This window comes from Ictidomys tridecemlineatus, chromosome 2, assembly GCF_052094955.1.
Source record: "Ictidomys tridecemlineatus isolate mIctTri1 chromosome 2, mIctTri1.hap1, whole genome shotgun sequence".
NCBI classification, from domain to species: Eukaryota; Metazoa; Chordata; class Mammalia; order Rodentia; family Sciuridae; genus Ictidomys; species Ictidomys tridecemlineatus.
The window spans coordinates 73,439,433-73,450,755 of NC_135478.1; the positions used below are offsets into that span (position 1 = coordinate 73,439,433).

At 41.6% G+C, this 11,323-nt stretch overlaps 1 long non-coding RNA gene across 7 annotated transcripts in view; it reads right to left on the reverse strand.

Annotated features, from left to right (window-relative positions):
- Positions 1–11,063, reverse strand: part of LOC144375158 (uncharacterized) — a 31,488-nt gene extending 20,425 nt beyond the window's left edge. Inside the window, exon 1 of one of the 7 annotated variants that reach the window (XR_013434635.1) lies at positions 9,920–11,063. This is a non-coding gene — a long non-coding RNA (uncharacterized LOC144375158). The remainder of the gene's footprint in view (positions 1–9,919) is intronic. The other 6 variants (XR_013434634.1, XR_013434633.1, XR_013434632.1 and 3 more) reach the window with 6 other exon arrangements.
- Positions 11,064–11,323: the final 260 nt, after the last annotated feature.

Below are 11,323 nucleotides of genomic sequence, written 5' to 3' on the forward strand. Positions count from 1 at the left end.
AAGGAACAGTAGGCTTATTATTGGGACGCAGCTCTTCTACTCTAAAAGGACTTTTGATAAGTCCTGGGGATTCCAATTATGAAGGTGAAATAAAAATTATAGCCAGTTCTCCAAAGGGTATATCAGTAATTTCACCAGGAGATAGAATAGCACAGTTACTAATAATACCAAGCCTACATGATAAATTTTCCAGTCATGTTGTAGAAAGAGGTTCCAAGGGATTAGGCTCCACAGGTGTAGATTGGGCTATGCTTTCTTTAAATTTAGATTCTCGCCCCATGCTAAAACTAAATATTCAAGGACATGAATTTAATGGGCTACTGGATACAGGTGCAGATCTTAGCATCATCTCTCGTCAAGAATGGCCAAAACATTGGCCATTACAACAAGCCACTCAATCGCTTCGAGGCCTAGGAGTGGCGACTAATCCCGATAGAAGTGCAATGCTATTAGATTGGAAGGATCCTGAAGGATGTGAAGGAACTATACAGCCATATGTATTGGATCATCTTCCCGTAAATTTATGGGGACGAGATGTCTTAGATCAATTAGGTTTGACATTAACAAATAATATCAATCAAAATGCACCCACTATTATGGCTAGACAAGGTTTTAGGAAAGGAAAAAGATTAGAAAGACAAGAACAATGTATAGCAGCACCAATACAAATAGATCAAGGAACAGACAGACATGGGTTGGATTTTCACAAAGGGCCACTGAGACAATAAAAATTACATGGAAATCAGAAAGACCAGTATGGGTTCCTCAGTGGCCCTTGACTAAAGAAAAGACACAAGTAGCCCATGATCTGGTCAAACAACAATTAGCGGAAGGACATATACAACCTTCTGTATCTCCCCATAATACTCCCATTTTTGTCATCAAAAAGAAATCTGGTAAATGGAGATTACTGCAAGATTTAAGAGCCATTAACAATGAAATGGTCATTATGGGACCTGCTCAATCGGGGATTCCTCAATTGTCTGCTTTGCCAAAAACTTGGTATGTTTTAGTTATAGATATTAAAGATTGTTTTTTTTCAATTCCAATTCATCCTGAGGATAGTCCACGTTTTGCATTTACTATCCCTGCACTAAATCATGAAGGTCCTGATCAGAGATATGAATGGAAAGTACTCCCTCAAGGGATGGCTAACAGCCCAACTATGTGTCAAATTTATGTTAACAAAGTAATCCAGCCACTTAGAAATCAAAATCCTGAACTACAAATATTTCACTATATGGATGATGTGTTATTGGCACACAAAGCTAAAAACACATTGCTAGAATGTTATGCCACACTTACAAACTTATTAAAAAATTATAATCTAGAGATAGCAATAGATAAAGTACAATTAAATTTTCCAATTAATTATTTAGGAGTTCTATTATCCTCAACCATGGTCCGTCCACCAAAAATTCAAATACGAGTAGATCAACTCAAATCACTTAATGACTTTCAAAAGTTATTAGGAGACATAAATTGGATAAGGCCTTATCTAGGTATTCCAACAGGAGAATTGGGACCTTTATTTGATATCCTAAAAGGTCCATCAGATCCAAATTCACCCCGAATGTTAACGCCTGAAGCAAGAAAGGCATTAAAAATCATTGAAACATATATGGAAAATATGCATTTGGATAGAATTGATATAAGTTTGCCTTTATTATTTATTGTACTACCAACAAAAAATATTCCTACAGGAGTATTTTGGCAAGAAGGTCCATTATTATGGATACATTTATCTTATTCTCCTAACACTATTCTTACTAGATATCCTGAGGCTGTAGGACAATTAATACTCAAAGGAATAAAAACAGCAAAGGCAGTGTTTGGAATTTCTCCCCATAAAATTATTACTCCATATACTATGAATCAAATTGATGAATTAGCTAATGAGTTAAATACTTGGGCAATAATAATGTGCAAATCTAATGTTTCATTTGATAACCACTTACCATCTAATCCTTTATTGTCTTTTTGGTCATTGCATCCTGTAATTTTTCCAAAAATGACAAGAAAAACACCTATCATGAATGCTCCAAATATATTCACTGATGGGTCAAATAATGGTACAGCAGCAATAGTTACACCTGATCAAACTTTTACATTTTTAGTACCCAAACAATCAGCTCAAAAGGTAGAGCTTAATGCAGTATTACAAACTTTTGTGATGTTTAAAGATTCTGTATTTAATTTATTTTCTGATAGCCAGTATATAGTTAATGCTATAGTATCCCTTGAAGATGCTGGTAGGATTTCCCCTTCTTCTACTGTTTTCTCTTTGTTTTCCACTATACAAAGTTTAATCTGGGACAGAAAAGATCCATTCTTTATAGGACATATCAGGGCACATACAGGATTGCCTGGAGCCCTTAGTTTAGGCAATGATTTAGCAGATAAAACTACACGTGACATACATATTTTCTCTGTACTAGAAGAAGCTATAAATTTTCATGAAAGATTCCATGTCAATGCTAATACTTTACAAAAGCGTTTTAAAATAACTAAGGAACAAGCTAGACAAATAATAAAACAATGTCAAAATTGTGTGACCTTTTTACCACAAGTTAATCTTGGAGTCAATCCTAGAGGATTGATGCCTAACCATATTTGGCAGATGGACGTCACACACTTGCCAGAATTTGGAAAATTAAAATATTTGCATGTTACAGTTGATACTTCTTCTGGATTTTTGATGGGCTCCCTTCATGCCGGCGAAAAAACTAAAGATGTTATAGCTCATTGCTTACAAAATTTTGCCACTGTGGGCATTCCAAAACAGTTAAAAACAGATAATGCCCCTGGTTATACGTCTACTTCTTTTAAACAATTTTGCTCATCATTTGGCATTACTCATATAACAGGAATCCCATACAATCCACAGGGACAAGGCATAGTTGAAAGAGCTCATCAAACTATTAAAATGTACTTATTAAAGCAAAAAGATGGAATTGGGAAGGGGTATATATTCCCCAAAGATAAACTTAAAATAACGCTTTTTACTCTAAACTTTTTAAATTTGGATTCATCAGGACTTAGTGCTGCAGAAAGGCATATGTGTCCAAAAAATGTACATAAGCCCAAGGTACTTTGGAAAGATATTCTAACAGGACAATGGAAAGGTCCTGACCCAGTAATTGTCTGGAATCGGGGGTCTGTTTGTGTGTTTCCACAGGAAGAACAGCAGCCGATTTGGATTCCAGAGAGATTAACCAAGGTTCTGACCCAGAACAGCAGCCGATTTGGATTTCAGAGAGATTAACCAAGGTTCTGACCCAGTGATTGTCTGGAGTCGGGGGCCTGTTTATGTGTTTCCACAGGGAGAACAGCAGCTGATTTGGATTCCGGAGAGATTAACTAAAATCCTGACCCAGTGATTGTCTGGAGTCGGGGGTCTGTTTTTGTGTTTCCACAGGGAGAACAGCAGCCGATTTGGATTCCAGAGAGATTAACTAAAGCGATTTCTACAGACCAAAAAGAAGATGATTTAGCTCAAATCCATAATAGCTGATATCCAAAACTCCAATTTGGCTATCCTTACATCTGCGACAGAACCAGGATGCTTTTTTCAATATCTATTTTATTATTGCCCTTTCCCATATCATGAAGTTCTATTTTATTTTTTTGAGCTCATACAGACCTAGGTTAATGTTTTGCTGATCAGTTCTATTTTTTTTTGACTATAGAGTTTTTAAACATTGCAATAGAGATTTTACCTGTAAAAAGTTATAAGGCCTTTATTATTATGTTATGTGTTGTATGTATTATATTATGTGTGCACACTTGTGTTTTGTGTTATATGTTTGAATGTACGTATGTCCAATGTACGTATTTCCATATATCATATATGATGAGCGCTCATGAAAAGATGGATCCAAATTTTTTTTTATTCACGTGATTTAAATGGTTTAATTTAAATTGGGTAAATAACTGTTAAGAATTGTTTTAATATGTAAACAAAAAAGGAGGTTAACAGATCTGTTTGTTTACTCTCACCTTTCGTTTTCATTATATTTAATAATTCTCTTCACTATAATGTAAATTGTTAAGAAAATTGTTTTCTTTTAGTGCCTTCTGAAATGTTACCTAATTTTTTCTTTAGCCATTATTGCCAGAATTTCTATCTTCAGATGAAGATAATATAAATTGTTAAGAAAATTGTTTTCTTTTAGTGTCTTCTGGAATGTTACCTAATTTTTTCTTTAGCCATTATTGCCAGAATTTCTATCTTCATCCCAGTGCCGATGAAGATAATATAAATTGTTAAGAAAATTGTTTTCTTTTAGTGTCTTCTGGAATGTTACCTAATTTTTTCTTTAGTCATTATTGCCAGAATTCCTATCTTCATCCCTGTGTCGGTGAAGACAAAGATAAAACTAATCTACAGTTTCTGCAATAGCCATCACTGAACTGCTTACAGAACTTGCACTGAACTGCTTACAGAACTATGTGTCACTTGTATGCATTGTGAACTATCTGTTGGTGCAGCGACTTGTGGTAGTGTTGGGGTATTTTTGCTGATGATATCATCGGTGGTACAATTTTCCCAAAAGGAGCCGTCAATTGACTTGGTATATCTTCCTCGCTTCTGCTTGTCATGATCATTCAGCTAAAATTTGGGGGTCAACAGAGGTGAGGCAAAGAACCTCACCCCCCCCCCCCCCCCGCTGAGACCTCTCCACAGGTGTGGCTGTACTGGACCGGTAGTCAATGACGGGTAAGATCCAATTACAATGGTACCAACCTAAGACAGGAGGCTGACGCCCTGAGGTCAGCTCATCCGAAGACGGGTAAGGACCATATGTATTGGACAACCTAAGGCAGGCACGGTCCATAAGCCACATGCTTGTTGTTTAAACAGAGAGGGGGAGATGTTGAGAGCCACAGCCAAAGGGGCCCCAGCAAACTTCCAGCTGCCAGCAAGCTTCAGACTGCCCCAGCAACATCTAGCTGATTGGCTCCTCTGCGGTGATGTTCATTGGGCTGTTTCCCTGCCCTTCAGACTGCCAGCTGATGATTGGCTCACAGCTGCCCCAGCAACATCTAGCTGATTGGCTCCTCCACGGAGCTGCTCATTGGGTGACTTCTTTGGCTCTGCCCACGCAACCCAGCCAATCGGCCTCAAGAGGAGGAGGATTGTGGGAGGTTGAAAGGCTGGTGTGGGAGAGAGAGGCTTGTGGAAGCCGGTGGTGGCAGTTGGGCTCTGAGGGTTTTTCCCTGGAGCTGTTTTGTTTGGCGTTTGTAGTTCTAGAAATAAAGTTAGTTTCTTTTTGACAAGTGGCTCCTGATTTGTGCCAAGCCAGACTTCGGCACTGGAGTGCTTCTCTTCCGGGAACTCATGTCCATGACTCACTGAATGGAGCGCAAACCATCACCTCCAATCCCTGTGAAGGGTGTGAACTTTGAATGGTGCACCTCCAATCCCTGAAGTGGCTCAAACTCTCAGCCAATGAAGAAGTAACAGCCCACTCGCCTTGCTCCTCCTCATCCTGTGTTAAGCCCATAAATATCAACACCCTGTTCGTGCTGTCTCTCTTACTCTTCATCTCTTACTCTCCCCCTCTCTCTCCCTCTTCTCTTCTCTTCCTCTCCCTCTCTTCTCTCTTCTCTCTTGTCTCTCGACCTCCTTCTCTTCTGTGACTGGCTGCTACAGTCCTGCTAATAAAATCTCGGACAGGTAAACGGTTGTTTTGGCTTGTTGAGTTTACAGAGCTTTTTTGACCATTCTTTACACTAGCAAGGATCTTGCCACCTTCATGGAGAGGGTGGAAAAGAGCCTCCAAAGGAAATTCCCCCCAGGGCCCCTTCGGGATCAGTTTGTCAAGATGCTGGTCTGGGAAGGGATGACCACAAACTAGCCTGTGCGGGGATTAAGGACAGACCTATGGAGAGGCGGATAGTGGCCACTAAGGATGTCGGTACTCAGGCCCATCAATCACAGTTGTTGGTCAAGGCCTCGCAGGCCCAAATGGCTTCGCTTGTTGAGGCCCTTACTATCCCCCTCGCTTCTTCCAGTGGCGCTGGGAAAGGGGTTTGTTATGGGTGTGGTCAACAGGGCCACTTCAAGACAGAGTCACCTACAGGCTGAATAAGACCTGGTGCCCCACAGGGATGACCCTCAGGCCCAGCTAAAGGGCAAACTCCACCTAAGACGCCTTGCCCCTGATGTAGAAAGGGATTCCATTGACAGAGGGATTGTAAGTCCAAATTTGATATTGAGGGGAAGCTTTTAAACTAATAACAGGGCACCCTCCAGCCCCATCACCCAAAGGAGGCACTCTGCCTAGTGGCCCGCCTAGGGCCCACTGGACAGTTCCAATAATCCCGGGAATTAGGCCAAAAATAGATATCTTTATAGCAGGGAAAACGAAGCCTCCACCAAGTGCTGAAAGATGAAGATACCAAATGACAACTCCACCGAAGGGCCATCTCTTGATTGACACTGAAGTGGATTGGACAGTATTAAGGAAAGAGGAGGTTCCCCTCCCCAATGGAAGCTGATTCCCGGACCTCAGATATTGGGGGTGGGAGGTGATACAAGTTCTGAAGAAACCAAGGGTTGGCTTACTTGGAAGGATGTAGATGGTAGTCAGGGAGAAGTACACCCTCTGGTGGTGTCTGGCCTGACAGCTAATCTGCTGGGACAGAATATTTTTGCGGAAGCTGAGGTGTTCATCACCACAGATCACAAAGGGATATATGATGATATCCTAGAGGAAGAGGAGTACCAACAACAGTTTGGCCTATCAGGCTCCCTTAGCAATTACTGGGGGGATCCACTTTTTGAGACATCAAGGTGGAACACTCCTGCACCTCGTGTGAGACCTCACCCCCAATCCTAGAAGCCACTGTTTCTACGGTCCCCACCATTCCTTGGCTCCGGGGCCCTCCAGTATGGGTGGAACAGTGGCTGCTTCCCCTAGATAAACTACAAAAGTTAAAAGAGATAATATCAGAACAACTGACTCTAGGGCATACTAGGCCCTCCCTGAGCCCTTGGAATAGTCCCATATTTGTCATACAAAAGGACAGGGAAATGGAGAATATTACAGGACATACGAAAGATTAATGAGTGGATGATTCCCATTGGTACCCCCTTGTGAGGGCTACCGTGGATCCCCTCCATCATTCAGGATTTGACTCTCATTGTGATTGATATCAAGGATTGCTTCTTTTCTGTTCCCCTTGATCCCCAGGATGCAAAAAGTTTGCCTTCTCTGTTCCCTCTGTTAAATTCCAGGGGCCAGACCAAAGATATGAGTGGGTGGTGTTACCCCAGGGCATGGCTAACAGTCCAGCTTTTTGTCAACATTATGTTTCACAAGTCCTGCAACCCCTTTGAAGGTGATCGGTCATAATTCTATATGTTTACATGAATGACATCATTATTGGGGCAGCAGATGCCAAAGTGATAGGCTCCGCCTATAAGGAACTCCAGACTCTCTTACAGAAAGGAGGATTACATATATGTAACGACAAGGTCTAGACCTTACCCCCCTTTTAAAATTCTAGGGGCCAAACTTAGGTTGGATTCTGTCTGTCCCCTTAAGCCTCAATTACTTTTCCAGTCATCCTATTCCTTGGTGAAATTACAAAAACTGTTGGGTGAACTCAACTGGTTAAGGCCTTGGCTTCACCTGCTTACAGAAGACCTGCTTCCGCTTTTCGACTCTTTAAGAGATAAAGTCTCCACAGATGTCATCACAATGACTCCATCGCATCAATTGCTATTCCAAAAGATTCAGTCAGCCTTAAATGCAGCACAATTGGCTTGCTAGAGGCCCCAATGCCCCCTCTGTCTTTGGATCCTCCCCAGCTCGGAGCTTTCTTCGGCCACCATTACCCAGTTAGGTGAGCCTCCTCAATGGATACATACATCTGTGGGAGGGGCCCCTAGGGTCTATTCCCAATTTGACCAGTTGGCTGACCTGATAGTTAAGGGTATTGGGTGCAAGACAGGCTGAGTAAGCTGTCTGCAGGGCATGCCAAACAAAGTTAGCTGCAGGACGACATAACCACTCAAACCCTCTGTCTGGTTATCACCTGTTTGCTTCAAGCCCAAATGCCCAAGCCCCCCGCTTCACTGAACACTTCACTTCACCCCCCCCCTGCTCAAGGCTGAACAGTCAACCCACAGCTCAAGGCTAAGCACTTAACCCCCTTGTGTGCCAACAAGGCAGTTGCAAACTCAGAGACCCTATTAGATTTGGGGTGTAAAAACTCCCTCTTGCTGGGCCCCTCTCTCTTGTGCTCTCTCTCTCTCTCTCTCTCTCTCTCTCTCTCTCTCTCTCTCTCTCTCTCTCTTCTCCTTTGTTGCACTACTGCAATAAAGCTCTCTTGGTTTCTCTGAGTGTTGTGGTCACTTTCCTTTCATTGGTGCCAAAACCCAGGAAAAGGGTTCAAACCCACTTTTGGGTCCCTCTTCCTTTGGAAGTGGCACTTACCGGATGGCCTGAACCCATTTTTTCAACTACCAGAAATCCATCCACCTCTGGCCTTCAATTGGTGAATTTCCCCTTCCTGGAGTCCTAAACCCAATGGTGGTGTTGGGAGGATTTGACCGTTGATTGTTTGGCAAACCTCTTTGCCCACCCATAGGGAGGAAAACACCACACCACAGCCTTCAAGGCTATGGTGGCCTCAGGGACTCCTTCCTTGGGCAGATTAGACTTTTGGGTTCAAAATTATCCCCTTCCCTTCCCAGCTGGTAGTTTCCCAGGATGAAAGCTTCGACTGTCAGGATTTGGTGACGACCAATCTATGCAGCTCAAATCTGCCACTAAGGCACTTCTGATTTTTGGCTCTAGCGGGGATGCCTCTTTTGCCAATAAATCAATTTCCTCCTTCTCTCTTATACTCTCTTTGTGTCTCCTTCCCTCTCTTCTATGCTACGTTTGTGTTTTCTTCCCTCTCCCTTATACTATGTTTGCAACATGGGTAATATGTCCTCTCTGCCGGTTGACTTTCCTCTACAATGTCTCTTGGATAACCTCAAAACCTTCTCCTTGAAACCAGATATCAAACCCAAAAAATTGATAAAATAGAGCACCCAGATTGGCTCACTTATCCCTTAGACAACCAAAATAAATGATCCCCTTTTGGGTCCCTGGATCCCTCCATTCTAAGGGATCTCTACAATTACTGTGAGCATTCAAAAAAAAAATGGGTAAACATCCTTTATGTCCAGGCTTTTTTCTTGCTCCAATCTAATCCTGCTCTCTGCACCTCTTGCAAACCTCTACAAATTCTTCTAGCTTGCAAACCAACTCCCCCAACCACCGATCCCCAACTTTCTCCTCCTCCAGACTCATCCACTACTTTTGACCCTGCTAATCAACCTCCACCCTATCGCCTGGCTTGAATAGGTCCTCACCTTTAGCCTTCTGCCCCAGACTCTCCACCAACACTCCCACCTCAGTAACCTGCTTTTTCCCCTCCAAATACTAGATCAAAAACTTACACCATCACCCTTCCTCAAACCATTGCCCCCTTGCTAAGGTAGCAGGTACTGAGGTACCCCTCCACCCACTCACTCCTCTCTTCTCCTGTCAGTGCCCACACCTGGGTCCCACCAGGTCCTCTTAGTAGCTAACCCAAAGCTCAAATGAGCTGAGGAGTGCCCTCAGACCCCTATTGGAGATCTGGTGAAAATGGCCTTTAAAGTTGTTTTGTCATCACTGAAAACAAGGTTACTAAGTATTGTCCTTTATAAGCTTTTTAAGATATTCACTCCCATCCTCCCCTCTGCACTACCTGTTCTACTGCTCAAGTTTTTGTTGCTAGGGAAAATCCCAAACCCCTTTCCCATTTTTCTTTTACATCTCCTTCCTCATTCTCAGATACACAGGAGCTGCTCTCAGCCCTGCCTTCCCTTCTTCCCCCTCCCTACCAGGCCCACAGAAAAGTCTTAACTGACCTTCTCCAGAAATATTCACCATGGTTGATTTAGGACTTTCAGCAAAAGAATCTCTACAAAAGAGTTCAATGTAGATAAACTTCCTCTTTTCATGTTGCTCTGTTTTACTTGGCCACTGGCTGGGAAAAAGCACTCCAGGTGCTGGACACCCCCTTACTAGTTTTTCACAAAAATATGTAAACAAGACCTCTGGCCTTGAGCTGGGATTCACAGTAATGACTACATTTCTAAGATAAGGGTGTTACCAACTGGGCTCCATTGTAACAGCTGGCAGGGGGAGGAAAGAAAGGGAAGAAAAATCTCTCCCTTTCCCAGGCATCCTTGAAGAGTTAACTTGCCCAGAACAGAGAGAACAGAAAAAAAAAAAAACCAACAACTGCTTTTTGTGAACTTCTGCATACTCTGAACTTCTAAGCCCCTCCCCTTACATGCTGGATGCAAAATTCTGAAATTACCAAAACTTGGGGTTCAGGGAATTAATTGATTACAGCAGAAATGTTCCCTCTGAATCCGGTTGCAACCAAACAAGACGGTTTCCCTATCTTTGGTGCTATCTTAGGTGCCTTGCTCTGTCTGTCCCTACAACAGTATAATTCTATATACTTAAACATTGTTCATGTTTTCATGAAACAGTAAACAGATGTGATTAATTGTGTACTGCAATAACAAAATATCTCTTATTAATCTTATGAATTGCCTAAATTCAGAAATTTACAAGGATTGTTTCAAAATGTGAATAAAGAAGAGGTTAACAGATGGGAAAGAGAAATTAGAAGGTTCTAGGTATGGATTTAAAAGAAGGAAAATGTGTTTCTGGATAAAAGAGTCTATATGATTAAGTAAATAAGAGGGTTTAAGCAAGTGATAAAGAATGTCTGTGTATATTGGCTATATAGGTTTAAACTTACACCACCACACTTCCTCAAATCATTGCCCCCTTGCTAAGGTAGCAGGTACTGAGGTACCCCTCCACCCACTCACTCCTCTCTTCTCCTGTCAGTGCCCACACCCAGGTAAGTTGGTTATATATGTAAAGAAGATCTGTGTAAGTTGGTTATATATGTAAGTTTTTTGAGTAAATAATCTTGAAGGAATTAAGGATTATACAACTATGGTTAAACAACAACTGTTATTTTGCAATATTGTAATATGTTATTTCTTTAAGAGCTAAACTTGATTAATATAAAAATACCAATGTAATTGTGGTACTATTACTCTTCTTCGTATATTAAATGTGTTCATATTTTCCAGGTATGTAAGTCTTTAAGATAGAAGCTTTAAAAAAATGATATCAAGCTGGTGTTCTCCAAAAGGTTGCATGGTAATTTTAGGCTTATAAAAATAACATATTGGAGATTTATTTATACCATTTAATGTTCTATAACTGGACCTGTTATCAATAGG